General features: G+C 39.4%; 1 long non-coding RNA gene across 1 annotated transcript; it reads right to left on the minus strand.

The window, feature by feature from the left end:
• Nucleotides 1–21484: 21484 nt before the first annotated feature.
• Nucleotides 21485–23736, minus strand: LOC143887067 (uncharacterized). The gene is made up of 2 exons (XR_013254012.1): nt 23204–23736; nt 21485–22006 (listed from the first exon to the last, which is right to left on the minus strand). It is a non-coding gene; the product is annotated as an uncharacterized LOC143887067 (long non-coding RNA).
• Between the last annotated feature and the right edge of the window lie 3727 nt (nt 23737–27463).

The following is a 27463-nucleotide window of genomic DNA, read 5'->3' on the forward strand; positions in this document are numbered from 1 at the left end:
TCTCTTCTGTTTGGGATGGTTTGGTTATCTAAATGAATTGTGGTGATTGATGCACCTTGAATTTTACTTATAGTCTTTGATTCTTTGTGAGAAAATGGAGCAAACTGCTCAATTTGGGGCTTCAAATGTTGAGTATTTTTTGAATTTCTTTTTTATTATAATATGAATAATATGATGGATTTTCTTCTTCTAGGTCCAATGGGATTTCAAATTCCAATAATTTTGTGACCATCATAAGCGATGGAAATTTGATTTTCTCTATGCATGTTCGTTGGCTGAAACTATCTTTCTAATGAGTCAAGAAATTGTTAGAAGGTTAGTAAGAATCTTTTATGAAACACTTATCTGAGTGATTGGGTCACAGGTATGTATGCTATTATGCTTGTCTCATGAGCAAGAGCAGATTTATCCACCAAATTTTGTGTTCCAATGGACTGTAGAATTGAGACCTTCATTTGAAATATCACGGTTTTAAGATTTCTCGTATTATACACTCATTAGTGAATGTTGATACGCTTGTGGGTTCAAATGTTTAACTCAGTAGATACTTGGAAGTTCAACTAACATGCTTATGGGTTCAAATGAATGTTGATATGTCTATGGGTTCATATGCCTATGGGTTCAGATGTTTAGTTTAGTATAGGCTTGAAGGGTCAAAGGTTTAACTCAATATATGCTTGTATATGATTAATTGGCCGAACACTTATCAAATATTTGATTCATATACAAGCATAGGTTGAGCTAATTTTTCTTTTGCTTTGGGTGAAATGTCTTGTTAATTGTAATGCTATCTTTCACGTGCCCCTTGAATGTTAGTGTGAAATTTGTTTTGAAAAATTGCATGTTATGAAGAATTGGTGCATTATGTGGGATGCAGGTTTAGGAGAATTGCAGGATACAGAGAATCAATATATTTTATAGAATCGCATGCTCCATAGGATCACCATGTTCTGTGTAATTGCATCATCAGGATTTAAAAGAAATTATCTATCTATATGTTTACAAAAGGTGTTATTTTTTCAGGGCTGTTTGCCTTTTCACATGTAATGTGTATGTACAGATGGATTTTCATTAGATCAGCTTGCCAGTTTATAAATTTTTGAAAGATAAAATGTTTTGGTAGTGTTAATCCCCCCTCTTTTGTTTGGTTTATCTAACTTGGAAGTTTGTATGATCCCAATTTGTCTTCCTGTTAGTAGGGCCAAATAATTTTTTTAATGATTGCATACACTTCCCCTATCCATGCTTTGATGGTTGATAGTGATTAGTTTTGCTTAACAATTTAACGAGTAGACATACTGATGAGATGAGAAATTGGGCGAATCCTTGGTTATTTCTTAGTTCAATACTACTACGATTTTGCTCAGTATATTTTGAATAATGTATTAACCTGTTCATTTGAGGTCTGTGTGTGATCTTTCTTTTCTTAGGGGGGCATTGGTATTTGCATCATCATATTCTAATGAGGAAACATGTTCATTCTTTCTTAATGATCATGTTAATTGCTGAAGCATTACCATGGTGATGTTTATATTTTGCTCAAGTCATCGATGAATTATGCTGAGCATATATTTCTGATTGAATAGCTCATTTTTGTGCTGACCGTTTGATAATGACACATTTGTTTGTCGTTATATGTAGTTAGTCTTGAGCATACAATTGAAATGGAATGATCTAATTAACTCAATTTCTTGGAAATTGCCTTCTTAGTTATCTCGGGGACTATTTGCACTGAATGTGTAATTAGGATAGGATGATCCCTATTAGTCACATGTTCTGATAATTGATTCTGTCTATTCATGTATGATTTACGTTAGGATGTTCTAGTTCTAGCTGTTGGATATGATGATATAAGCTATAGTCATGTTGGGATGTATCTTTAATCTAGGTTTCTGGATGTCTGAAGAATTATCCCCTTTATTTCAAAATCTGCTTCTTGATCCAACCCCTCCTTTCCTGCCTTAGAGTTTTCGCAGGTTAAGGGATTTCTTCTTCTTTAGGGTTATCCGTAGTGTTATAGGATTCTATGTTACCTTCCTAGTGTTTTAGGAGTCTGTCCTACGCTTATAGAATTTAGGAGTCTGTCCTACCCTTGTAGAGTCATAGAATTCTGTCCTACCCTTATAAAGTCATAGGATTCTGTCCTATTTTTCATAGAGTCATAGGATTCTGTCTTTCTTTGTAAGCCCAATGGTTTCCACCTTGGCATTCCCATCTTCTTTTGATGATTCCAATACACAAGTGATTTTACATCACTAATGTGTTTGTATGTCTAAGTTGTAGATCATGATTGTATTAAGACAAGATTGCTTGGATTAAGGCCAAGAAGCTCTCATTAGACCACATTCGGAAGGCCAAGACATCGGAGATCCAAGACGCATGAAGACTTGAAGCATCGCAATTGAAGATCGAAGTCGTTTTAGAATGTAAAGATCCAATCCTAGTTTAGGTGTTTAGAGGCATAAATAAAGTAAATCACACACCCTTAAATGTTTAAGAGCTTGTCCTTGTGGTGTTCCAACACTTTGGAACCCTCATTAACAATCCCAACTTGGTGTACTGTTGGTAAATCACACACCCTTAAATGTTTAAGAGCTTGTCCTTGTGGTGTTCCAACACTTTGGAACCCTCATTAACAATCCCAACTTGGTGTACTGTTGGAAGCCCAAATGAATAAGAAACAGAATTGAAAAACCAGCTGCATATAGGCTTCTTGGAACTCTCCGCTCGGAACTCCGAGATATTCCTCGGAACTCCGAGAAATGGTCTAGTAGCATTTTTCCAACTTCTGTTTGTATTCCCGGAACTCCGAGAGAAATTCTCGGAGTTCCGAGAATTTCTTGGAACTCTGAGAAAATCTCTCGGAACTCCGAGACCACTATGTCGGGAACAAAATTATGACCGTTGGGGATTTTGCCAGATTTACCACTATGCCCCTCAAACGGTCATATTTGGGTTTTCTATATGTATGGGTATTCTAAACTTCCCAACCATCAATTCTAACACTCAAAAAACCTATTGGAATATCCTAAGAGTGTATTAAGCTTGTTTATGCCTCTCATTCTCTAGAATTAGGATTTGGATCATAGGCTTCAATTTGTACATCTTTAACAAACCTTATAAACCCTTGTGAGGGATATTTTTGTTCTTTCTTTCTTTATCAAGACGATTGTATTCGGGCGAGTGTTCGGAGAAGTGGAGCCCACTCTCCGTGGTGAGGATTGCCACCAAGGTTAAAGGCAATTGGAATTGTAATTGGCACCGATCTTCGCCGAAGTTAAGAAGATCAACATAGTGAAGCCATTAACGGGTTTGGTTGGTGGAGTGGAGTAGGCCTCGCGTTTTGAGGACCGAACCACTTTAAATCTCGGGTGCATTCTCTCTTATCTCTTGCTTTACATTTGCATTGCACTTAGGATTTAACTTGTGTGCTTAATTGCCTTTTTGATCTCTTAAATCTTCAAAATTGGGTTAGAATTTTCAAAAGCTTAAAACTTGTTAGGAACCTAATTTTTCCTCCTCATTAGTTGTCATTAGAATAGTACTCGGGCCTACCTTTGGAATTTCATTCTTTCATTAATCTAGGAGTTTGTTCTCTTGAGTCAAAAACTCCCTTTTAAGCAAAAATAACAAAAATGTTTTTCAAAAATTTGTTTCGAACTATGTTGACTTGATCCCCTTCCATGGGGTACGTAGGCAGCTTGAGGTCGTCACCTAGGTCCAGTCACCATTTTGTAAATATTTCTCACCATTTTGTAAATAAATAAACCAAAAACCCTTAAAAATCGTTAATAAATTCAAAACCGTAAAAAAAGTGAAAAACACTTTAAAAAACCAAATATTTTTGAAAAATTCTTCCCTCTAAGATGGTGTGAGAGGGGGTTTAGATTGTCTAGAGTCTTAGTTGCTCTTATTTGCTGTGTCTTGTTGTGTGAGTGTCCCTAGAGTTAGGAGGCCTTGAGTCATGTTGATTAGACACTTAGTCGAGCTGATGGCTAGATTAGGATGCACTTAGTTAGCCCACTTTCTAGAGTCTCAGCCTAGTTACACATGGGATGCAGGGTCCACTTGCATTAGACTAGGTTGATTTGCATTAGTTTAGGACCATATAGGCGTGTCTAAAATACTTAAACAACTAAACATGAGTCGAGTCGTGTCGGGTTGAGTCTAGTGTGGTCTAGGCACATTTAGGCATCGTCGCTTAGAACAGGCCACCGAACTATGTTGACTCTGATTCTTCCCGAGGCCTAGATAAGTAGAGCAGCCGGGATGGCCATCCTGGTCCGAGTCAAATTTCACATTAGAGTTTAGGGTTTGTCATGCTGTGTTGTGTGTGGTGTTGAGTCGTGTTGTGTATTTTGTTGTGTTTTCTTACTTTCTTGTACATACCTTATACCTTTAGCTGTAGCATGCATGTCTTTGTCTACCAGAACTTAGACACCAATTAGGCATGACACTCATGACCTAGCTACACTTAGGTGACACTTCTTTCATTTATTTTGTGTGTGTTTATTATTTCTATCCTTAGGAAATGCATGCTTATATAGACGTCTTTCCGGGGATATCTGTTCCCATTTCACATGATTTTCGTCCAAAATTCTTCGAAGTTAATAAAAATGGCATAAGAGATCGAGTGCTTACGCTCGGGCGGGTGGGGGTGCTCTTCGAACCTTCCTCCTTCGTCATCAGGCATGGACCTTTGTTTCTCTGGTTATCCATTGCGACAGAGTATCTTTTGGGTTCTAGGGCCGACTCCCCTGGATGGCAACTCTTTCATATTTTAGGTACGTCTTGGTTTCGAGCTAGTCCCCGAATCAAGAGGTATCTCATTTATACCGCCACTCATGCTGTGAGGGACACTCTTTCGAGAGTTCCTTGGTAGAGCTCTCCTTCACATGTGGAGATCTTAGAGGCTGTTGGGAACTCAACTCATTTCATCATCAATCTGGAGATCGGGGTCCACAGTCTACTTTGTTTGTACCCCTATCATGTGCAACTAGATACACCATATCATTTCGACATGCACACGCGCACACACACTGTGTGTGTAGTGCCGGGGGGATTTGTTAGGAGATTTCATGGAAAGCCATTTCCTAAATTCTTTGCTTTCAAGGAAAGCAAGAGATAGAAGTGTTGTTCTAAAGTCTACCTTATTCCTTGAGATCTAGAATCACTTGTGCAACCTTCTCTCTGTCCCTCAGCATTTTCCTTGCACTCTTTTGGAAGCCATCTACTTTAAGTTAAAATACTAATTAGGGTCCTCAAACTCCAATAAAAAAACTCGTTTTGAATCAGCACTTTCTTCTTGCCACATTCTAGATATGAAGTTAGGTGTCTTGACTTCGAGTGGAGGGATCCCCAACTTTTGAGTGAATAAGAGTGTTATTAGATCGTAGTTGTGTGAGTTAGGTACTGTTGGAGTAGAATACCCGAGACCACATAATCAAAGAAGACCTGATGCAACCTGATGCTCGATTTCATCAAACAAACAGCCTCAAGAAAGACAAAGTTTCCAGAATGATTTAGAAATATGATAAGCTTTTTCCCTTCCAATAGAATGAACCTCTGTCTATTCTTCGATATTTCGGGTCCTAAGCTCCTTATCTCCGAAGACAGATATATTGATTTAAGGAATCTTTTGAAAGGATTCTTTCCTATCCCCGACTCTAATCGATTAGAATCTTGGGGACTGTTTTCCTTCTAAAAATTCATTCCCTTATCCCGAAATGGCTTTCCACGAAATTTCCTAGCAAATCTCTTATATGTGTGTGTGTTTTGCGTGGGGGTGGGAGGTTGTTTTACGTTCAAATAAGAAAAATACATGACTCTTTTCTGATTATCCCCAAACAATTCTTGAATCATTTTTTAACCATTTGTCTCTTCCAACTCAGATTAGTCTTAAATCAAAACTTTGTAAGTAATTAGTCTTTCATGAATGGTTCCCAAACAAGTCTCGAATTTGTTTCATCACTGGTTTACGAATTGAATTCTGGTATTTCCTAAATCAAAATTTTTAATTATGCTTAGAGTTGATATTTCTATTGACTTCTATTTAAGGTTTCAAGAAGGAGGTGAATGTGAAAGTTGAAGCTGATCGCAAATTAATGGTCAGCGATGAGCGGCTCATAAGTGATAGCGAATATAGTCGGTTCAAGCAGGTGTTTAATATCCCAGAGGATACAATTGTAGAAAAGATTACCCAAAATTTTGAAAATGGTTTTCTCTTCGTAACTATGATGAGAAACCAAAGGAAATGCCTAGGCAAGAACCAGAAAGAAAGGATGAACCCAAGAAGGAGGTTGTTAATATTAATGATATGAGAGAGGAAAGGGCTCAAGGCCCAGAGAAACCAAAGGAAGATATTAGAAAGAATGAGAAAGAAAGGATGAACCCAAGATGGAGGTTGTAAGAGATAATGATAAGAAAGAGGAAATGGAACAAGACACAGGGAAACCAATGGTAATACTGAATATAGAGCCAGCAAGAAAGGATGGACCCAAGAAGGCTGCAAAAGATAATGATAAGAAGGAGGAAAATGCTCAAGACTCAATAATGCTAAAGGAGGTTGTTAATAATAATGTTAAGAAAGAGGAAAGGACTCAAGGCCCAGAGAAACCAAAGGAAGTGATGAAGAAAGAACCAGAAATAAAGGATGAACCCAAGAAGGAGGTTACAAATGCTATTAGTACGAAAGAGGAAAGGGCACAAGACCTAGAGAAACCAAAGGAAAAACAGAAGAAAGAGCCAGCAAGAAAGGATGAACCCAAGAAGGAGGTTACAAGAGATATTGTTAAGAAAGAGGAAATGACACAACAGACAGGGAAACCGAAGCTAATGCTGACTACAGAGCCAGCAAGAAAGGATGAACCCAAGAAGGCTGCAAAAGATAATGATAAGAAAGAGGAAAAGGCTCAAGACCCAATAATGCCAAAGGATATGCCAAAGAAAGAACTTGAAAGAAAGGATGAACCCAAGGATGTTTCAAATGATAATTATAAGGAAGGGAAAAAAGTAAAAGACCTAGAGAAGACATGGGAGGTAGGTGGTGGTCATGAATTTGGAGATGGTGTTGATAAAGAGAAAGAAAAAAGAGACAAGATTGACGAGAAAGATGATTTCACTGAAAGAAATGGAGAGAGGGAAGAATGTTGGAGTGAGGAAAGAGAAGGAATGCAGGAACATGTACTTGAGAAGATGAACATGAACAAGGTGGTTATTGCAACAGGGATTGTGGCATTTTCATTAGGGTTCTACCTATCAAATAAGCTAATGTGCTAAGGAGAATGATATGAGACGTCTCCATATGTGGTCAACCCATTCTCTACTATCTATTTTCATTTCAAATACCAGCCATATGATATATATGAAATTTGATTACCAACTATTATATGTCTATCTTTTCTCATGGTAAATAAATAGCAGAAAAAAGGATCTATGAAATCTCTCCCTCCCTCTCTCTCTCATCTTCAAAAGATTGTTCTTGCCCACATCTAATCTCTCATGTTTGCTTTATCTTTTCAAAAGTATTTTGGTATATATGCATTTAGTTTTCTTTACTGGGATATTTTCTTTTGTTAAAAGAAGAAAAATGTTTTCTAACGTTACTGAGTTATTTTGTTGCGACGGCTACTACCAAAAGTTTGAATCAATTTTTGTAAAAAGAAAAAACTAGAGCATATTATAGGTGTTGGAATGTAATCAACTAGACGAAGGGAAAGGCTTAGATTTTTTTTCTGATGGGAAAGCTGGGGTTAGGCAGACCCCTACCAGAATGTATAAATGAAGAAAGATATACAGGGAGCTTGAGAAGCCATCCTAACCTCCATAGAGGAAAGGGGAAAAGCTTAGATTTAATAGAAGAGACTTGTTCGCTTGATGCTAAGCACAATGAATAAAGGCAGTGTCATTGTATTACTTAAGACTTTAAATGTCATTAAAAATGTCTTCTGGAAGAAGATACATGGCCCAAATTGCCGAATACATTTAAAATCTGAGTTAACACTTCTTAATTACACTTAGCTTTCCTAAGGAATCCACTAATACTTGTTAGAGTACGAATATTAGATATGAGGGTAGTTTTGTCTTTACATGTAACCCTACTAAATACGTATATAAATAAGTATTTTCATGTGGGAGGAGTCACGGAAGATTCTCTCTCTCACAAGTTAAAGGATTCTCCTTCTCGCCGCTCCTCTCTTTTCCACTATCTGTTTCTCTATCTCAATGCAGTTCTAACATTGTATCAGAGCGAAGGTTAGAAGATCGAGATTAGAGATTCAACCCTAACCCTAACCAGTTTCTACCTTCAACCGAATCCGATTAAAACCTAATCACACCCCTCCATTTACCTTAACCCTAACCTGATTGAACCCTAACCCTAATCAAATTCACTCCTAACCCTAATTGTACCGCCTCTTCTCCCTTGCAATCCACTCGCCCCATCCAAAAACCCATTTTTTTGTGTTTTGCCCACCTCAAGCCGCTCGCACCTCCTTATTTCAACCTTCAAACCCCAAATCAGTCCCTAAACTCACCTTTATCCACTTCTACCTCTTGGTTTTGATGTTCTAAATATTTTTTCCTTCATTTTTAACCCCTTGTCGTTGGTTTCACTCAATTGTTTGGTAGTTCCTTCTGATGTTGGTAGTATATGTTGTCGTAGTGTTGCTCATTTCTATCTTGGAACCGTATATTAATGTGTGAGCAAACATCTGTGGATGTTCTTGTTTCGTATCTGTAGACACCCAATTTTTTAAGGTAGAACTAATGATAGGTTGTCGCGAGGAAGAGTCTTATGATGAGTCCCAGAGCCCATGTTCTCTTTCTCTCAGTCTCTCTCTAGTTTATGAAATGGGAAAGATTTCTCAAAAATGAATTTATCCTAGAGTTACAAAAAAAGCCCGTCTTTACACGGCACAAGCCTTTTACGGCACAGTCAAAAAGCCCATTTTCATAGGGCATTTCAACCAGAAGTTAACTTTGAGTAAAAAACGTACATTTTTTTTTACCCAAAAACACCTCACACCCAAACCAACTCATAAGATTAGACTCTTTGGATTCTTCTTACAACAAGGAATCCAACGGATCTGACCACGTGCGATGTAGAGTCCAAACGAACAAGATACGGTCTTTCGAAGTTCCAAAAATACCCCACATATAAAGAAAATTTTTTGCAAGTATTGAAAAACCTTGGCAATTTCGCAAGTTGTGAAATTCTTGACGACCTGACAGCTAATATCTTTTAGATCTGACATTTGTCAGACCAATTTTGCTACCTACGAAATTGGATCGCAAGTAACGAAATTATTTTGCGAGTTGCGAAATTTTTCCCTGAACTCTATAAATATACGATGGGGTATGAGTAAAGGAAGAATTCAATAAAACTGAATTCAGAGAGATTTTAGCCAGAGAAGGTTTTAGGTTCACTGCTTTAAGAGTTAGTTTTCAGATAAAAGACCTCTGACTCTTTGGTTTCAAACCCCCTTTTCAAAGAAAACTCTGTCCAAATAACCCTAGTTTCTTTACCTGAGAGAGAGAAAGTAGAGAAATTCTTAGGGAGCTCACACTGGACGTCGGTATTCTGCTGAATTTCCGAAGACTTAGAGTGACACAGTCCATCTAGCACCATTGTTCTGCCGAATTTCTCGGAGAACGCAAGTTACACTGTCCAACTAGCATCGGTACGCCGCCGACTTTTCGGAAGGCGTTCTTGCTCCCTTGATAAAATTACATTTATTTCCCTGCTTTCTGCATTTCTATTACAAAACCTGGTACAGGGTAATTACGAGATCTAGGGGTCCTCTTGCCTTAGGTCCTGTAACGTAAATCCCTTACCTCTCTTTATAAATAGGGCTGCATTCCCTCTCCTTATCCCGCTACTCTGTCTCCGGTCCTACCATAGACAAAAGAGACAGAGACGAGAGCCCTTACGCTCCAACGGTGTCTGACAAACGGAGGGAATCAGAAACCCAGTATTTTCTTTCCTTTGTGTACTGTCATTTCCGTTTGTTTTAGTTATCTTGATCTTCGACATACTGCAAGATCCTCCAAGGACTCGAAATATGGGGTAAGACGTCCTCGATTAGGATATGCCCAATTCAATTTTTCTTTTCTTTTCAAATCCACTTTATTTACGGAGAGGAATTAAGCATAATCGTAATAAAGGATAAAAAGTTGAGATTTCTAATAAAGTTTTTTAAAGATGCCAAACCAAGTCAAGAGACCAGGTATACCCGGGCATGAGGGGTGCCTAACACCTTCCCCGAGTTTAACCATAACCCTTACTTAGATTTCTGTAAGGACCGAGCCTTAACCAATAGAGCAAAATTATGGGTTCTAGGCACCCGACCTAGAGTACAACTGCGGTTACTGTTTTTCCTATTAAATTCGGATTGTTATCCTCGTTTCATCGGAAAAGCAGACACGGGTCCTAAGCCCTAACCTAGGTGGCGACTCTAAAACTTTCTTTCTTGTGAAATTCGGACCTTGTTCCCGAGTTCACAAGAAACACAGACAAAAACCTCCTAAACCCGACGTTGTGATCCATCCCTTAGGCGACGGAAAAAAACCAGCTCCCACAGACTGACGACTCTACTAGGGAGGTGGTTATAACTCGAGAGTGACTTGACTTGGCAGATTTTAAAAAAGACATCAGAAAACTTGGCTTTTTACGCCTTCATTACGGTTAATCTTAACCCTATGTTGTGCTAAGGGGTAATTGTAGTTGCGAATCTCTCATAAGTTACGGCTACTCCGCACGAGCAAAATAAAACAAGTGTTAGGTTTACTTTCAGTACCATACGCTTGCTTTTCAGGTTTGCTTGAGCCAATGCTCAAAATTGACACCAATTGCACGAAAATGCCCTGGTGGCACCTAGGCTTTTCCTATTGAATTTCTGTCAAACATTGGACACACCATATGTTGCATACCTATTTAACCTCGGGAGTAACTAGCGCTCGGTCCGGATGGGTGGCCTTTGGGATTTCATCACTGGATTGTTGTTTGTCATGGTTCCGTTTGACGTGAAAGCACCACCTCTTGGCACATTACCCTTCTGGTAATGTTAAAACGAAACTGTACTGAACTTCCCGCCGAACCAGGGCCTCCTGGTAAGCGTTGTTCATTCATTTCGGCAAGGGGAACCTTCAGGTCTTCATCACAATGCATAAGCTCAGCATATGCACGTAGTTGTATACCATACCCACATAAGACATGCTGAGCTTAGAGCTAGGCGAAGCCAAAACCTGTTACTATCGAGAGATGTGAGCATGTTCCCTAAATAGGAATGCACTAAACCTCTTGCCTACATAAGGCATGTCCAGTGACCTAGAAAGGTGTCCCCGGGTTGCCTCAATTCTTGCTGGGATTTCATCACTCTAGCCCGATGTGCACCAGTCGCAGCGTATTCTTACCCAAGACTAGGGGTTATGTTAAGAACCTTCAGTTTTGTCTAGATTCGTTATTACAAACCCATACGACCACTTCCCTTGGAGTTATCATCATGTATCCTAGAGGGATGTCAGTCTTATGGTTAAGCCACTTAACCAAAAGACCTCCGTTCTAGTCCCATCCTTCAAAATAAATGTCATTATTTCTCTTCAAAATCCCAACCCCTCATTCGTGTCCCGACCCCTCATTCATGTCCCGACCATCGTTATGGTCACAACGGCAGAGCTCTGCTCAAATAAACCTATCTTCTTAATTGAAGATAGACCCTTCTCAACCATCGTTATGGTCGCAGCGGCAGAGCTCTGCCCAAATAAGCATGTCTTCTCACGTGAAGATAGACCCATTTTCGACCATTGTTATGGTCACAGTGGCCGAGCTCTGCTCAAAACAAATCGATCTTTTTTCGAATGAAACTCGTTCTGACCATCGTTATGGTTAGAGTGGGGGAGTTTTGCCCAAATAAGCATGTCTTCTCATGTGAAGATAGACCCTTTTTCGACCATTGTTATGGTCACAGTGTCCGATCTCCGCTCAAAACAAACCGGTCTTTTCAAAAGAGATTAGACCTATTCTGACCATTGTCACGGTCATAGCGTCTGAGCTATGCTCAAATAAAATCTATCTTCTCTTATGAGGATAAAACCATCCTGACCATCATTATAGTAAATGCATCTGAGTCCTACTCAATCAAACATGTCCTTTCATGTCAGGATATACCCATCTCGATCATCGTCATGGTCAAAGCATCAGACCTCTGTCCGACTGTAATCTCAAACAGGGTTGGATCGTCCTCTAAATGCTAGCCACATTCAATCTTCTCAAGGGTATTTCCTCAGTCATTTGAATTCTCAGGGGTGGATGTCGCCCTCGACCCCTCACATGTCTAGGATCTCTCAAAATTCTGTCCAAAATTGAGAAAAATTGTAAAAATTACAAAAAACACACAGAAAATACAAAAAAACAAATGTATTACTGCTTGTTTTACCGAGTGTTCTGCCATATGTTTTATCGTGTTTCCTGTCTCTTATGTAGGTAGATCATGGATTCAAGTGGGCTAGCCGAGTGGATCCAACACTATTATTCTCCCCAGAGTCGTGAGTCCCTCGAGTGGCTCATTGACCCTGATGAAGACTTTTTCACTATGCTGCCCACTATCCAGATAGATGAAAACTTGCTAAGGGCAGCTGTCAAATTTCGGGACCCCAAGTATCATGTCTTCCATTTTGGTACAGAAGAAATGTGTCCAACATTTGAGGAATTTTGTTCCCTATTGAGGATGTCACCCGACGGTCCCATAGTTACGACTGCACTCAGGGGTGGCTATCAGACATCTGTCAAGCATCTGTTCTAGAGAGACCATCAGGACCCTCTCACCTTTGTAGTCCCAGACGGCATTTTTGCCAACCAACTCATCAGTGCCTTTTCTTCGGATGAGGACTACAATGACATACCCTACCAGATACGTCGACACAGGGCTCTGTTATTCTGCATGTACGCCAAGTATCTCACTTGTCAAAACTCCAGTATAGCCTCCCCTACTATCCTAAGTATAGTTGACCAGGTCCCTGATGGGGCCAATCCTATCCCACTCATCCTAGGAGAGACTCTCAATGGTTTAGATGACATTGCTGAAGATCTAAGCCTTCAATTTTCTGGGAGCCCCATCCTACTGTACATCTAGCTTTGCTTGAGCTTGGTGTCTTTATCCCTCAGTCAAGCATAAACGTCACTATTTATAACTTCAATACATGGGCCTACGGCCATCGTTGCTATATGAAATACAAGTGTGAAAACCCAACAGGGGGTTGAATTGGTCAATTAGAAATTTTAGGCTTAATTAGGTGAAGATTAAAAACTAATGCATTTAATTAAGCACTAATTAGTCTAACCCTTGTTCAAATAGGCATATTGATCATAGCTAGGGTTTTGACATTCTAATCATGCACATTTACTAACCCTTGTTCAAATAGATATATAATTACAATTAGGGTTTATACATTTAATTTAAGTGCATTTATTAACCCTTGTTCCATTAAAACAATAAACAAGTTAGGGTTAGAGATTACCAATCACCACACGTGCAAGAGAAGGAAAGGAAGAGAGAGAGACAATGAACACAAGATTTATAGTGGTTCGGTCTATCACAAGACCTACTCCACTCTTTACGTCCGCGCGTGAGTTCCACTATCTCGATCCTCCTTCAAGGCGGATCAATGGGCCATTACATGACCAAGATTTTCCATTCTCAAGGGCCCAAGCGAAGCCCATCTGCACGAAGCCTTCGGCGAGAGGACACACCCTCATATGCCGTCTTCACCTTTCTTAATGGGCCGAAGAGGAGACTGGCCGAAAAGAAGACCCTCAATCAAGAATAAAGAAAAATAAAAACTCTCATGCCTCTTGATAGGCGGATTACAACTTTGAAAGCTCGCAATCACTCCAAGAAAATACAAATGTAAAGCCCTATGGAATGCTTCTTGATAAGATGTAGAAATGGAAGTTCAAAGAGGTTTTTAGCTTTTGATTAAAAACTTGAAGCTATGGGACCCGATCCCGGGAGAAGGTCTCGAGCGCTAGGCGCCATACTCTCTCTTGGTCTGTCGTACCCACGCGATTTGCGTGTGCCTTTTTTACTATTATTGATTACCCAACGAAGCCGGCAACAACCAAACCATAGGGTGCAAACAAACGTGCAACTAGTACCCACAAGGGCAGGGGTAAGCCGCCGAGCCTAGCAAGGTGTGATTTAATTCATCCTTGCTGTGAACTTGGGATCACTAAAAGAATCTGAATTTCACACTAAGGAGAATGACAGAGTCGCCACCTAGATGAGGGATCTAGGACCCATAAATAACCAGAAATCTAGACTCGTTACCTGGTTACGAGAATGGAAGGTATGGGGAGTTACCACCACATGCACCATCCTCGCCCGATAATCCGGTCTTCAATTCCAAAAGTTAACTCTCTTAAATTTCTTTTAAATAACTCATTTAACTCTATTGAAGTGCGAACTACGTGACATGCATCCTAAAATCTAATTTTAATGTAATTCCTAAATGTGTATCTTAATTTTCTTAATTTGTTTGAATTCAATCTAAGTGAAAGTTCTCCTAAAATTCTAATTTCATGGAAAGTTCTAAGTGATTTAATTACTTTTAACTTAAGGATTAATATACAAAACCCCACCACTTATGTGTGGAGCCAACTCGGGCTTAGTATGTCACTAAAGTATCGAAGTTGCCTACGTATCCCAGCCTCACTAGAATCAGAGTCGATCGTAGTTCGGTGCACCTGAACTAAGCTACTTATTCCTAGCTCATCTAGGACACCAATCTAGACTGGATTGACTGTTTTAACAGTTTAATTCAAGTTGAAGATTTTATTATCCTAGGACTTCATCTAAGATGCTATATGGTCATATCTAAGTGCAAGTCGTCCCTTAGACTAATGCAAGTTAACCTACATCCTAAGTAACTAGGTTTGTCCTAAGGAAAAATTGGGTGACTAGTGTAACTAGATCTATGGTACGGTTGCTATCCATAGTAAACGGCCGTGATGAGGCTGGACTCCTAACTCTAGGACTCCCGAAAACCTAGGACACAACGTGACGTAAGTGTTCCTAAGGGGCCCTAAAAGGTTCCTATGATAGGAGACCACAATCCAACGGCTCCTAAGACTTTGATTAAGTTAATTCAACTTGTTGATATTGGTGATTTTTAGATTGACTGATTTTTTATTTTTAAGAATTTTCGATTCCTAAATATCTAAGGGATACCAAGGGTTCTATGGTTTGCCAGTTTCGGCCTCGAATCGCAACCATGGATGAGAATCGTGCTCTCAACCCTTGTATAATTTAGCACCTAAGTTATAGTATCTTGTTGCCTGACATGTTTCTCAGGATTTTCGTGGACAGTGGACCTCGGAGCTAATATCATAATATAATTTACGCACTCCAATTATGCAGGATTAATCACAATTAGTATACGATTGTGGTTGTGATCTCGGCAGTTAGACTATCGCGGTATAGCGAATTTACATGGGAGATCTATGAACCCAGTAGTTTCTGTTTCAAATAAGTTGGGGATTAAATTCATGACGTAAGGTTAAGATTTGTTGGAGGTTTTTACTGACTTTTGTGTTGATTTGCTATTAAATTATTATTTATTAACATTAAGACCAGATTGCTAGGATTATACAGAAATCCTAAGCAATCAAACTCTATATCAGTTGAAACGTTTCCAGTAACAAGATATGGATGATTGTGGCTTCCGCGAAATATTTTGTGAATTTTCATTAAGATTTTATATCAATCTCCGATTTTTTAAAATTCAAATTAGTCCATAGGTTAACACAGTAACGTATAGCATATCAATTTCAAATTAATCCAAACTTTTACTGAATAGAGATATAGATTATTATATCTTATGGAAAAATATTCATGAATTTTCATTAAGATTTGATATCAATATTTGATTTCTCAAAATTAAAATCAGTTCATAGATTAACACAGTAACTTATAGCATATCAATTTTAAATTAATTCAAACTTTCATAGTATAAAGACATAGATGACTATCGATTATTGGAAAAGTTTCATGAATTATCATTAAGGTTTGATATCAATTTCTAATTTTTCAAAATTAAAATCAGATTATAGATTAACACAGTAACCTATAGCATATCAATTTCGCATCTACTCAAACTCTTATAGTATAAAGATAATCATGAGACTAGACTACTGTATTATTGTCATGGATTTTTATTACGATTTGATGCCAATTGAAATTCACACAAAAATGGGATGAAACCAAAGCATTAGTTAAACAGCAAACCTAATGGTATCCAAAAATCAAATAAAAACTTTCAGTAGATATATAATAGATTATAAAATTTTCTATCAAAATTGTAAAACTTAAAAATTAAATCTCCTCCATAAAATTGATTTTTAAATAGAAAAGGGGAATTTGTTTCCTAGGAATTGAAACCCGTTTAATAAAATAAATTAGAAAACCATATTAAAACTTTTCAAAACCAATTAAAAAATTTTCTTTAACATTCCAATAACCTAAGTTACTGGTTTGTGAAGAAAATTTTAAAAAAAATTACTAATTTAATACGAAAAAGAATTACGGCAAGTAAACCGAAGAATCGATTAAAAAACAATAAAGAAAATATTTTTTCAAAATTTCATTCCATGAAAACTTCAATTTATAATTAAGCATGAGTACTGAAAATTTTCCTCAAATTTTCATGAAATTTGGACTTGATTTGACCCGTTGTCCATTTTATTCTTCAAGAAATAACCCTTTGCAGGGTTATCTTTCGAAAAATAAAACGGAAATCGAAGCGATCAAACCTTGGTCCAAGATTTTACTTTTGAAAAAGATTATGTTTTTAGACACTTGTCTTGAAAATTGAATTTAAACTCATATTGAAGAATAAAGAAAGAAAATTAATATTTATATGGAGGAAAACTAATTTTTTGTTGAAATTTTGGATTTTGAAAACCTTTAATCTATACTATAACGTACTGGAATTTCAAAAGAAAACTCATTAATTTGATATTTTAAAAATAAAATCCTAGCATGCTTGTTCTAATTCGCAAAAAAAAGAGATCCTTATCATTGATCGCGATCCTTGTCTCTAGGGTTGGTGATCCGAGATATACACTTTGTCCAACCCTTTTATAAGCTCAAAAATATCCTAAGAACACTCCAATAATCCTTGATTATATGATGCCTTGGAGAAGAAGTTCAAGAACCCTTTTTGTGAAGAACACTTGAGAGAGAGATGAACACACTTGAAGAGAGGAATGAATTCCAAGGAGGAAGAGAGAGAGAGGGATGAATTTTCTAGAGCCAGGCCAAAGGTTGTGCTTGCCTTATTTTTATAGAAAAAGTTAGGATTAGATTGGATTTAGAAGTTTCCAATGTGAGGACTCCTAGCTTTAGTTAGTTTCTAATTTTCACCTATGGCTTGCTTTTTCCTTACCTTCTAAATTGTATTTACTTCTAATATTGAATTCTTGCAAGCCAAGTAATGCTAAATTACACAATGGAGATCCTTCAAGATCAATCTAGAAGCCTTCTCACATAGGAAACTAGCTTTTATGAATGATTTTCGTCCAAAAAGGGTTGTCCAACGTTTGAGCTCATTTTGGACTTATTTAGAAGCTGATTCAGGAAAAGTCATAAACAGTTGCCTCGCAGGTAGTAGCTCTTTCTGCAATAGTGGAACAGAGCCCGGCTCATTCGGAACATCTGAACCCTTCTCCTACTCCAGAACAAATCTAGACTCTTTTTCAACAGATGACAACTCTTGTTGATCAGTACAAGCACCTAGTCCAACTAGCACCCTAGCAGCAGGGCCCAGAGGCCTCCCGAGCACCGCATGAAAGGTTGAGCCCCCCTGGGGAAGAACCTATACCTCCCCGCCATGATTATTCCCACCACTCAAGGCGAGCGCATCACTCCCCAACAAGACATGCCCAAATGGAGCCTCGCCGCCGCCGCCAGTCTCGATCTCGCTCCGTACAGAGGCACCGAGCTAGGGGAGACCGTGCACAACAAGATAAATCCCGTCGTGGTCGAAGGAGCTCGAAAAGTCATTCTGGGTCGGCCGCCGGCCCTTCTATGGAAAGGGACAGATCGGCGGGGCGAGCAGACAAGAGATCCGACCCAATGCTGCGAAGGATCGAAGAAATAGACCACTGGATAGAAGAGGTGGCGAACGATCAAGGCCGGCCTACCTCAAAGGCGTTCTTAAGCAGACCGCCATTTACCGATAATGTATTGAGCGCACCAATGCCCAAAGGGTTCAAGATGCCATCGGTCCCGCAATATGACGGAACCACTGACCCCGTGGACCATTTGGAAACGTTCAGAACCATGATGCTCCTCCATGGGGTCTCTGACAGGTTCCTCTGTAGAGCCTTCCCGACCACCCTGGCGGGTACCGCACGAGATTGGTACTCGCGAATTAAGCCGAATTCCATCAGTAACTTTGAAGACTTTGGAGATGACCTTGTCCGAAATTTCATGAGCAGTCGAAGGCCAAGAAAAACAGTTGTGTCTCTAATGGCCTTAAGACAGGAGGAAAGCGAGCCTCTGAAGGTGTTTGTCAGCCGCTTCCATAGAAAGGCCCTTCAGGTGCCGAACTTAGATCCTTCTGCAGCCACAAATGCGCTCCTCGCATGTGCTAAGTCTAACGATTTTCGGCGATCGGTAGCCCACCAAAACCCACAGTCACTGGCAGATCTGATGGCGGGGGTTGAAGAGTTCATATCTGTAGAGGAGACTCTGGCGGCACTGGACTCGAACCGGAGGAGAACCTCCGAGGAAGAAAAGAACTCCACCAAGCAGCGCAGGGAAGATAAAGCCCCACGAACAGAAAGGAACCCTCAGAGGAAGGAAGAAAGTTACACCTCCTCAACATCTCTAGAAGGCGTATTCTGGCCGCCATCAAGGAAGAAGACTTCTTAAAATGGCCGGCCAGAATGCTCTCGAAGGGAAATAAAAGGGACAAGTCGAAATACTGCCGTTTCCACGGAGACCACGGGCACGACACCGACGAGTGCAGGCACCTTAAAGAAGAAATCGAGCTACTGATTAACCGAGGATACCAGGAAGTATGTTAAAGAGGATGACCGTAGAAGGGAGCGCAGGGAGAAAAGCCCTCGGGGTCGATGCCCTGGACGATCCCTGCCGCCTCCGGCGCGGCACGAATCTTCTGCCCCACTGAGCCCGCATCCTGATATCCATCGATCGCTACCCAAGGGGGTCATAAACACCATTATGCGAGGGCCCGCAGCTGGAGGAACTTCGTCATCAGCTCGAAAAGCTTACGCCCCCGAGTCAACGCCATCCACACTTGCGATAAGAAAATGTAAACAGAGAACGAAATCTCTTTCTCAGACACGGACCTTGACAACTTGATACTCCCTCAAGACGACACCCTGGTCATCACTATGCTCGTCGCAAACTGGGAGTTGAAAAAAATCTTGGTCGACAACGGAAGTTCCACGGACATTCTCTATTATCACGCCTTTAAATCGTGGACCCCGATCCGAGAGAGAGGCGGGGGACGAGCCCCACCCGAAGTCTCAGGATCATCCATGTGAAGGGAGAGCTCTACCAAGGAACTCTCGAAAGAAGTGCCTCTCACAGCATGAGTGGCGATAAAAGGTGAGATACCTGTCGATTCGGGGACTAGCCCAAATTCGAGGCGTACCTTAAACAAAGAAGAGTCGCCATCCAAGGAAGTGGGCCCAGGATCCCATACTATGCTCTGTTGCAACGGATAACCAGGGATATAAAAGAAGGTTCATGCCTAAGCATGTCTCCTAACAGGGTAAGACATTTCTGCACGAGACATAGGTTGTCTCCTAATAGGGTAAGACGTTTTTGCACGAGAAATAGCTTGTCTCCTAATAGGGTAATAACCACTCAAATAAATGAGACACGGCCTGTCTCCTAAGAAGGCTCTAGATAGCTCTTTTATTGCCCTTGCAATGAATGGGGACATAAGATTTAAGGAATGTACATCTAAAAGACTAGGCAAGTCTTTTAAACAAAAGAGAGGAGTGCTACTTAGACTGAGCAAGTCCCTTAATGATGAGCTTGGGCTAACGCCTTCATCGCCCTGGCGATGAATGGAAGGATCTAATGACTTGAGGTTATCTTTATAAAATACTACATGGACCAAGTAGGTCTCCCTAAAAGATGGGCTTGGGATAGCTCCTTCATCGCCCTTTGCAATGAATGGGTTTCTAATGTTCAAGATTCTTGTCTAAAAGACTAGGCTAGTCTTATAACAAAAAGAGGGGAGACTTATTTGGACTGAGCAAGTCCCCTAATGATGTTCTCTACCTAAAGAAGATGAGAAAAGAACAGATGGTACTACCCTATCCGGTAAGTCCCTCTAAGAATGGGCTTGGGCTAACGCCTTCATCGCCCTTTTTGCAATGATAAGATTTAATATTTTTAAGAATGTGACTAGGGCTTATTTCCCAACTACACATATCTAAAGTACTCAAATTTTAAGATGTATATGAATCCCATCTATGCAATAAAGTATATATAAAAAAAATTATTTATAACAGGTCCATAAAAAAAAAATTGTCTGACATGGAACTTTAGCAACATTGATAACTCGAGACCTTTATCATTTATACCATGCCTGCATCAGGCCCCTTTTTCTATTTTCATACATCCACAACTATAAGGGACTATAAACGATTCATAACCAATAGAATACAAATATGATTTTTACTACTATCAGCTAATATCCTAATTTATCAACATTATAAAATCAGAATAATGACAAGAGCCTGAACCTGTTCCAAATTCCACACTAAAGGAAATATTTTGTATTCATAAAGAATAAACCATCCTTAGAAATCGAATGAGATTATTGTATATATATATATATATATATATATATATATATATATATACTACTTGGACAGATAAATAACATTAATATTAAATCATGGAAGGGATCACTACTTTATTTTAACAGTTATTCCTCTTTATATAAAAAAAATATACCCACAAAATGAAGTGGGATGGGCTACCTGTATGTACAGGGGACTAATGTCAATTCATGTGTAAAATTATTATTTTTTCTTATAGTTCAAACATGTATAGAATCATACTATTTATTCCATGACCTGCACTTGCTTCAAAAACATGACACTTAAACAAAATATGACGCTAAAAAAAATTAAGACAAGATTAGCAAGAAGGGTCTCTACAGAATGAATAGAGAGTAAAATGGGTCAAATGATTACAAAAAATATAATTGCTTTACTCTCACCCCTATTAAGTCAATGGACAAGAAAGACTCCCTTGAGTACACTTTCTTAAATTCATTAAGGATTGCAATAACCTCTTAGAATTTAGTACATTCATAAATAAAAATCTGTCTCATCATCAAAGCATGGTAGTAGTAATATCAATAATCTCATGCAGAGGGAATTAATAATGATATGAGGCTAATATCAGTATTACCTTTCAATAAGGGCACTATCAAACTATGAATGATCAACTAAACCTTTTTATTCTTTTTACCACAAATGAGAATACAAGTTGAACACGACATTGAGGCATGATGGGATTGACAAAAGTCAGCACTTGTGACCATCAACGAACTTAAACATTAGGATTTTACAAAAACAGGAAACAAAAAAAAATGATGAAATTCATATACAAGAAATCTCAAGACCACATTTAACAGCATATCTTAATTCAAGCATCTCAACCCTACCTATTTTCAATCTTATACAATCTGAAAATTAAAAAGAAGAAGAGACAGAGACAAAAGGAAATGATATCAACAGCCTTAGACGATGGGAGTAATAGAAAGATATGAAAGGGGTTTCAATGTGGCTGTCAAAACAAGGTTACAAGGGCCATCATTATAAAAAAATGGCTGACAAAACAAAGCTATAAGGACTGTTATTATCAAGGGGATGGGGCTGTGCATATCAAATGGGGGATGAGGGCTGTACATGTCGCAAAGGTGTATACAAAGGTAGAAACGTTCACTCCATCATAACCTGGAAGACAAAATTTGTGAGATCAACACTATGTATAGGCAAAGGTGATGATAGTAACCATATTCTGTCACAATCCCTGCTACTCAATGGAATGCACTATAGCATGAAACAGTGATACCACCTGTCTCCTGATATAAACATATTAAGTAAAGATTTTACAAACAAAACATAATAAGCTGTTTCCTCACTTAATGCTCTATTCAAGTATATACCAAAAAGAAAGTTATAAACATAATATTCATCTAATTAAGAAGGATAATTCAAAACAAAGGCTGAAACTATAACAATAAAATTCCATCAATTCATTCAAAAGACAAATGGAGGAGCTAAAACAGAGTGGATTGAAAATGATAGAGTCTTGACCTTATAGAACATCATGACATCCAATGTCAATTACACCATTCTAACCATGAGATAGATATATCCCCTATGATAGATATTCATGATGAGATCATAAGAAAAACAGGTTCCATTTTCATATGTTGACAACCCATATCAATAATAAAAAAAAAATACTTCTCACAATGAGAGAAAAACAGCCTCTGATACGTACAATAACATTTCATGGCATGAGTTATAATTCAGTTAGCCTTATTCTCAAATTCTTGCGCAAAAAAAATATGCCAATAAAAAATCATAACAAAGTAACAGGGATCAGAATATAGTGCTTTGAGAAATTAGAACTTGAAGAAATACTACAGATATTTTTGACTCTCTCAACAGTAATCATATGACCCTTATATGGCTATGAAAAATTCAACTCTTCTTTCCAATCAAAGCAGCACCATATATTATCAAATATGTGTTAGAGGTCTGTAAGTGCGATTTTATTTGAAGGATTCCCAAAATCATTTCCAATGAACCATAATTTCATATCACTAAATGAATTTCCAATATTGATTATCATAAACTATACAAAATCCACTGCTAATTCAAAACAAGACACAATTGTATATCCTTAAATGATAACCACGAGCTTAAATATCTACAGATCTCAAGGAAAACATAACTAATTTTCACCAAAACATAATTACATACTATCAAATGATCATCAGAGCAAGAATTTTTACAAATTTTGTATAACTCCATCAATTTCAGACAAAATCAAATCGGTACACCAAAAAATCAAAACCACAGGCAATAATAACACATCAGATTGAACTAAATTTTGAAACAAGAGAGAACTCAACAACTTACCTGATAAGGATAAAAATGCTCAAACTATCAATGGAAATTTCAATTGAGCAACAGATGATCTTGATCGCAAGGTGACTTTCCAAAAAAGACAAGAGGCATAGATCTTCTTCTTTACAATGAAATGGATCACCAGATCTAGAAATTGAAAGTGAGGTTTAGAACTTTGAATTAGGGCTCCATGAAGAAAAGGAACGAAATCTAGGATTTCCAGCCAAGACTTTGTACAAAGAACAAGCTTAGAAGTAGGAAGATGTTATTCGGGACTTGGCCGGAGTATTGCCAGAGATTAATCAGAGAAGAAGAAGAAGGGAAGTAGAGTTTTAAGGTATAAAAGACAAGAGAAATGGCAACAAAAGTTAGTGAAGGAAGAAGGAAAAAGCTCAACCGGAGATCGTGCACACCGAAGAAGAAGAATGAGCCAAAAAAAAACAGCCGGAGAATGATCGGAGAAGGCGAAGATGGGTTTTAGCTCTTGAGATCTATTTTCTCTCTCTAATCCTCTCACTCTCTCTCTTTAAAAAGAAAAACGAAAACCCTCTTTTCTCTTTTTTTTTTTGAGATATTAAGTAGCTATTTATAGGGGCAAAAGAGTATTGATAATGGCACTCCACGTTGATTGGACGCGCGGAAAATTGTTGAAGCGCGCCCACAATTCTTGTTTTATTAGGCCAAGCACGTCCCTTTTAGGATAAATTCGCCCCCCCTTCAAAATAAAATCACCCCCCTTTCCAGCTTATACTACGACATTTATCTCGGCTCGTTCGCTAGGCAAACACTCTCGAATTTTGACAAAATTTTGCAGGGACTTTGCTGGGACCCTAACCTATCTTGAGGTGAAATTTGGAGTTTTAAAACATTGGTTTGGTTAAGTTTTGCTCAAACAATTGAATTTTAGGGTATGGTCAAAATGGGGTGTCTACATGATGATAGGAGATGATCGGTTGAGGCCTGCAAATTCAGATTTGTTTGGCTTCTCGGGAGAGGTAGTCAAAGTCGAAGGACAAATCGAGCTCCCCGCTCTTGTCGGCGAGCCTCCTTGTCAGGCGTTTGCTATGGTAGTGAGGGCCGGTTCGGTCTATAACGCTATCTTAGGAAGACTCGGACAGAACCTCGTCCTTCCCGTCGCATTTGCATACCACCCAAGAATGAAATTCATAACCCCTAACGGCGTGGGGGAAGTCAGGGGAGATCAGCCACAATCAAGAGAGTGCTACGCCGTGACGCTCAAGGGCAGAAATGCATCAGAAACACTACCGATTGAGCTGCTCGATCTGAGAGACGAAGCTCAAATCATCATAAATGAACCAGCCGAGGACCTCCTCTCAATTCCGTTATACCAAGATGACAGTAAGAAAGCGGTTCAAATCGCCTCTTCCTTAGGCGAAGACGCCCAGTAGGAGCTCACCCAGTTTCTGAGAGATAAGGCAGATGTCTTTGCGTGGGTCCTTGCGGACATGCCTGGCATAAATTCTAAAGTCAGCACTCATAAACTCGGTGTCGATCCCACTTGCAAGCCTGTAAAGAAGAAAAGAAGACATTTCGCCCCGGAGAGGCGACAAGCCATCAAAGAGGAAGTGGAGAGGCTCTTGAGGGCTGACTTCATTCGAGAAATCCAGTATCCTGACTGGCTCGCAAACATTGTCATGGTAAAGAAAGCCAACGGCAAATGGAGAACCTGCATTGACTTCACCGATTTGAACAAGGCCTGCCTGAAAGACAGTTACCCGCTTCCAAAAATCGATCAATTGATCGATACAATCACAGGTCATGAGCTACTGAGCTTTATGGACGCCTTTTCCGGGTACAATCAGATCAGAATGTACGAATTGGACATACCGAAAACATCCTTCGTTACAGATCAGGGGACGTATTGTTACCGCGTCATGCCATTCGGTCTAAAAATGCAGGAGCAACATACCAGAGACTCGTAAACAAACTCTTCAGGAACCAGATCGGAAGGAATATGGAGGTTTACGTTGACGACATGTTAGTCAAAAGTAAAAAGGTGTCGGATCACATATCCGACCTGAAGGAGACATTCCAAGTTCTGAGAGAACACAATAATATGAAGCTCAACCCGACCAAGTGCACGTTCGGAGTTGCCACTGGGAAGTTCCTGGGCTTCATGGTAAGCCAAAGGGGAATCGAGGCAAACCCTGAGAAAATCAAGGCGCTGGTTGGACTGAGCCCGCCGACCACAATAAGGGAAGTTCAGCGGCTTATTGGAATGGTGGCCGCGCTAGGACGCTTTGTTTCAAAATCCGCGGAAAGATGCCTCCCTTTCTTTAATGCCATCAAGGGGATCAAAACTGCCCCCTGGACACCGGAGTGCCAAGTCACGTTTGAAGAACTGAAGCAGTACCTAGCTTCCCCACCGCTGTTGACCAAGCCCGAGCAGGGAGAAGAGTTAGTATTGTATCTATCTGTGAGCCCGCTGGCAGTAGCAGCAGTGTTGATCCGAGATGAGCATGGCGGCCAGAAAACTAAGGCCGTATTTTCAAGCGCACACAATAAAGGTCCTGACGGATCAGCCACTCCGACAAATCCTTCATAGACCGGACACATCGGGGCGACTTGTAAAGTGGGCCGTGGACCTCAGCGAGTTCGACATCCGATACCTTCCGAGGCCAACGATAAAAGCCCAAGTACTGGCAGACTTTGTCGCGGAGTGCACCATGCCCACGCAGAATGCTACGCCAGGAACAGAGACAATCCAACCTTCAGGTGGAGAATTAACTACACTTGGAAGGCAAGTCTGAACCGAGGAGGCTCATCCTGTGGACTTGGAAACGGCGATTGCACCCGAAGAGCAGAATCCATCGCATGAACAACCGCTCTAGGAATTGTATGTGGACGGGTCTTCAAACAAGCTAGGCAGTGGAGCTAGCCTGATTCTCACCGGACCCAAAAACTTCGTTGTGGATTATGCGGTAAGGTTCGGATTCTGCGCATCTAACAACGAGGCGGAGTACGAAGCTCTTATTGCCGGAATGAACTTAGCAGTACAGACTCATGCCCAGAGGCTCAAGGCTTACTACCATTCTCAGCTGGTCGTAGTTCAGGGAACGTACGAAGCCTGCGATGAGCGGATGATTGTAGACACCCTCATTTTGCTACACTTTAACCAACAATAACCTAATATATTGATCCGTGGAATTTCATTGGTACAGTATGCATCCTCAAATTTTCTGAAAACCGAAATGATAAAGAGATGTACCTGATGAGATGATTAAATCCGAAAAATTGGAAAATACCCTAATTGGTGAATTTAGTGTGTTAAATCCATGTGAGAGCCCCTCTATCATGAATTTATATGTTTTAGGTCATTAATATCTCGATCTGACTTTACGGATCATCAATCGGGACAAAATAAGCTAGGGTCACTTCATAGCCCGGGACCTGATTCCATTCCGAGACCCGGTTTCCGTAAATCGTTAGATCAAGGGCAGATCTTAACCTGGGTGTCTTTCCTTACTAAGAATTTGTGATCATTTAGTCAAAATATGATCGATCAAGGTTAATCTCAAATTCAAATTAAACATTGTGTCACTTAATTGAGCAAAAACTCAATGAAAAATCACGGATCAATGTGGGTGAACGAGAGCCGTCGAAATAATTTAACCAAATTATCAACAACAGTGCTTTCAGTACTTTAATTGTTGTCAAAATTCATATTTCAAAGGTTAGGATCATTCATCAAAAATTGATTAAGTTGGTTGGATCAATCGAATCGTCAATTTGATCAACGGTTGGAAAAATGATTCGTGTTAAAAACCGACGGCTCGCATTGGTCAAAAATTCTGGAAATAATATTTCTATGTCAACATTGGGCTTAAATGAAAGAGGAAAAATCAACGATTTTAATGGCGAAAGAATTATCGAAATCGGACTTCAAAATCTCCTGAAAACAGCGTTTTTCGATTTTTACATTCAAAATATTTGAAAAATCTTTTACAAGATTCTAGGAGATTTGGAGGCATCATCTCGTCCATTCTTTCGATCGAAATTGATCTCAACCACCCAATCTTATTCCATATCATTGCAAAGATTTCAGGATATTTGGAGACCCGATCTCGCCCGTTCTTTCGATCACATGGAGATTGCAGTTAATCGCAACCATCCAAATCGTTGCCATTCTCTACAAAGGCAACCAAATTGGACATTTCCCTTGCCTTGAAATTTGCTTCCAAAATCTACAAAGATTCCAAGGACAAATGGCATCATCTTGGACCTTGAATTGTTCTTAAATCTTTAGTACTT

This window comes from Tasmannia lanceolata, unplaced genomic scaffold (genome assembly GCF_043159265.1).
Source record: "Tasmannia lanceolata isolate RefF3 unplaced genomic scaffold, GAP_Taslan_0.1 ptg000012l, whole genome shotgun sequence".
Lineage (NCBI taxonomy): Eukaryota > Viridiplantae > Streptophyta > Magnoliopsida > Canellales > Winteraceae > Tasmannia > Tasmannia lanceolata.